Here is a 4,670-nt window from a genome sequence, read left to right on the forward strand (position 1 = left end):
CCAATCTCTCATGCTTCTTAGGAGAGTGATTCGTGATACTCCCCTATCCTTGCATTTGTATCCACTTAGGTTTGTTGACCAAATCCATGTGAATGTGGCTCAAGATGAGGGATTAGAGAAGGCTCTTTCTCTCCTTGCCTAACCTCTTTCAAGAGTTGACCTGCTTGTAGCCCGTCTCATAGGGAATATATTGGTTATCCCCAACATCTTTATAGAAATCAAACCCTAAGTTGGACTGGTTTTGAACATATTTGGGTTTTCAAGACATGGACTTGAGCTACTATCCTAGTTGGGAATAATATCAAAGACTCTGCTCTCTGAATCCATATACACACACTTAGCCATAAAAGGTATGCAAAACCTTCTCAATTCCAGGTTCACTAATGAAATATTTGCCAAATCTCCAAGTGATGGCTCACTCAATCTTGCAAAATTCCTTATGGGAGAAGCCAAAGGGTTGCATGTTGGATTTTGAGACATTGTTTTTTCCATTCTTAGGATAGTGGTGGCTTCTTGGACGATAACAAGCTTGTGGAAAGGGTCCTTGCTCTTGCAATCAGGAGGAGATCAGACTTGATGCTTGATTCTACTTGTAGCTGGGTTTTCAACTTAATTTTTAAAGGCTTAATTGAATCAATTCCTTTGCGGGCTATGTGGGAGCATAAGAGAATTTATATAACCCTCTAAATTGAGGGCTACTTGAGACTCTACCACTTTGCAAGTGCATAAAAGTATTAGCCAAATGAGTCTAAACTCTGAGAGGTATTTGGTGAATATAAATTTGATCTAAAATCAAAACCCACTAAAAATAGTAATTTTGGGATTTCTATTTAGGAGAATGTTCACAGGCTCTAGATGACTGGGAATAGTCTAAAACCAAATTTACCTGCTTTTTCAGGTGTGAAAAACTTATTCTAGTGGTAAAAGACCAAGAAATTTTCTAAGCATTGATGTTTTTTTGAAGCTATGGGGTTCTAGTCCTAGATGAAATATGCCTACACCCTGGCTCTCAGGCTAATCTATCCACTAATTCACTAGTGTGGGTAGGAATGATCAAGACATAACCTACTAAAAATAGCAAGTGTAGGCATGATCAAGACATAATCTAATTCACTAGTGTAGGCATGATCAAGACATAACCTACTAAAAATAGCAAGTTTCCCACCTATGTCAAAACAGGCTCAAACTTGGTGTGTAGATAATCCAAGATACTAGTAGCACAAGTGTGCATGCTCAAATCAGACTGCAAGTAAAGGGAGTGAGAACTAGAGAGACATGCATGGAAAACTAGAGAGTTTTGACTTAGCCACTCCATTTCTCTGCTCTAGAATTTGAGTTGATAGGGGTGGACTATGATGTATGGGTTCCCATTGTGCAAATCCTTTTTTGAATTGGATTAATGAGCCAGGATATATAGCTAGGCAAAGAAATGCTCATTTCCTTAATTTTGGAATTCTCAGACTTATAAAATTTTCAACTTCTAATGAAAGAATGCTAAAAATTCTCTTATCTGACTCAATTTTTATCGGAATGGCTCCAAACTTGATGAGGTAATTCTAGAGGGTGTCTAGAACAAATGAATACTCAAAATCTAGGCTCAGATATTAAACTACTAATTTTAGCCAACTATTGCTAAAAAAATAAGGAGTGAACTCAAAGTACTGGATTGGGGCCAAATTTGGTATGAGAGTACCTTAGGTCACTATAAGCACGTGTCAAGTTAAAATTGAAAATGATCAAATGGGAGGGGTTCTAGAGCTAGTAGGGTTTCGACGCCAGGAAAGTTTTTTGACTCTATGTACTAACTTTGGATAGCAACTTGACAGGGTTGGTATATGGGTATTGCACCTTCTTTGTATTAAACCTTGTCTAATTTCAGTGGATTAGTTAATAGAAATGTAAGAATTAATCCCAAAACCTTCATTTTAGTCTAATTTTCAGTCAAGAACAAGTGCGTGTGGAGGTTTCTTGGTCTGGTCGAATACAAGGTCAAACTATGTCTAATTAGCAAGACTAAACTAGGGGTGCGTCCACCCACCAGATAACATTGCTAGCTTCTCATGTTGCTCCTTTACACTTCCTCTTGCTATTTTTAGCTAGGCATGGAAAAAAAGCCAAACAAGGAAGCCGAGAATGATAGAATTAGAGCCAAGGGCCTCTGTAGTAGTAGATTTCTTAGTTAGGTCTAGCAAATGCATAGGTTCTTCTTTTTTCAATGTGAGTTTATGGACGAGTAGTACCTATGTAGATCAAACACCATTCATAGTCTTGTCTGAAATAGATTGACAGCCTATGAGATAATACCATGCATTAAAATATCATTTTCCATGATCTTTGATTCTAGACTTAGACAAATTTTAGGCTTTTTCTTTAAAAGATACCAAAAAAGGCTTCTAACTGGTCTTCTGAAACTATGGATGTTAAGCACACCAAACTCCTATTTTCAGTGGTGCTAATTTTATAAAGGATTGGTAAAAATAGGTAGCGACCCAAGATGTCAAAATGAAACCAAATTTGATATGTGGGTACCTTAGGCTGTTTTGAGCACCTGTATTCAGTCAGATCTAAAAATGGCCAAATGAAAGGATAATTAGAGCTAGGTGTGGAAACAAGAGGGCGCTAATGCGAGGGAAAATCTCTTGTGTAGTATAACAACTCTAGATTTTGACTAAGTAGGCCTAGTATATGTGCTCACTTAATTTGGATCAACCGATTGGAAGATATAGACATGTGTAAAACTTCTAACCTACCAAAATTAAGAAAACAATTACCCAATAACAAGCGAGTATGGAGGGTTTTTGGTCAAGTTTGTTTTGGGATCAAATAGGGTCAAATTGTCTTAAGGTTGTGTATAGGGGGTTTGTCCACCCATTGGATAACTTTGTTGGCTTCTCAATTTTCTCCTAAACACTACAAAAGATAATTTTAATCAAGCATGAAAAACGAGTTGGCTTGGGGCACTAGACATGGTCGAAACCCAAATATAGTAGATTAAGATCAGAATTGTTCAATTGACAAGGACCACTACCCGAAAGGTAGATCTAAGAAAATTAAAAAGGCCGCTACCTCGATCAACCTATATTGTGTGTCTCTGGTTATGCATGCATATGCATGCAGCATACACCACTCTGATACGGAACATGCACAAGATGATGCACACATAGCTTATTGGTTTATAGGAGACTACGCAATGAAAATGATTACTTAAGATAGATCGACTCGTGCGAATGATCCGGATTTCAAAATATATTTTAGAATTACATATAATGCATCTAAACCTTTCTAGAAAAATGGTCTTGTACATGCAAGTGATATTATTGTACATTTTCTTTAAGTGATACCCCAAGGTTGTGAACAAAACTTTGAAAAATCGTATTTTACACTATTATAACTCAAATTTACATTTAAGATTCTAGGTATTGGTGGTGGATTTTAAGCACTAACAATGTCGTTGGAGCTAGAGTGAGGAAGAGGTGACATGGTTACAAGTAGGGTAATCAATTTAAGGTTTATAGACCTACGAGTTAGGGTTTTATGCACACATTAGGATGTGGTGGCACTACTAGACTCCGAAATACCCAACAAACCCCCTTTCAGAGTGATGAAGGTAGTGTCTGACAAACCTTCAATAGTCTCTATACTCCAACACTAGCAAAGAAACAGGATGAAAATAATAGACAAGATGGATTATACAGAACGCATAGAGAGAAGAAGAATAAACAAAATGATACATAACGGTCTTCTTTGATTCACAAAGAGAAATATAAAGCCTTGGCAATAGGTAATATAATTTATAATAGCAACAGCTTTTACAAAATTCATTCACCTTTACAAAGTTCCAGTTTCATCTTTTATACAGCCGCACGCGCACAGTTATAGAGTGGTACAAAGATACCCTTGTGCTCTGAGCACGACTGATTTATAGTAGTCATGGCCTATTTAACTGGTGTTTAAGTGCATCAGCTTTGACATTCTAGTGGCATTCTGGCTCAGTGGCTCGATGGTTGTCTAGCCTACAGTTGTCTGGCGGCCCAACACCTACTTGCCCAATGAGTCGGATTCCCAATCCGACGACTTGAACCCTTAGTCGTCTAGTCTTCCTTGATGTTGTCAATCACCCGGAGATAGGGACCATGTTAGATGCTCCTTAGCATCCTCCTGCACTTGGGGGAGTTCTGATTGCAGCATGCTAGTGAATCCTCCTCTGTAACCTTAGTGCCCAGGCTCCTGAACCTAGTGTGATAGGCACATCTGCGACAGTGACATAAGAGTATAGGTCCTAGTTAGCATCCTCCTCCCCATTGCTACTTTATTTTTGTGAGGATACTCAGCTCCTGAATCATCTGGTAGAGGCAAATAAGTGGCCATGCCCTCCATTACGCTTTCGAGGAATCCTAACCCCGACACACTTGGGGACATTTCTGATCCATTGGGTCTGGAAGCTTCAGTATATTCGACTCTACCCATCTCATCATCATCATTATCAGGAGGCGGGTTCAGATTGTTCAAGTTGGGCAAGACAGGGACGAGGTTGGGTAGGTGTTGCTACGGGTTGAGGCCATGCTACCCTATAGAAAGGTGTGCATACTTCTCTCCAGGCTCGGGGTTTGGGTAGGTTGGTTATGTCAGCGGGCGAGGATCTGGATGTAGTACTGGCCTAGCGGATTATT

Source organism: Cibotium barometz, chromosome 1, assembly GCF_041138505.1.
Source record: "Cibotium barometz isolate CiBa-2024 chromosome 1, ASM4113850v1, whole genome shotgun sequence".
NCBI lineage: Eukaryota > Viridiplantae > Streptophyta > Polypodiopsida > Cyatheales > Cibotiaceae > Cibotium > Cibotium barometz.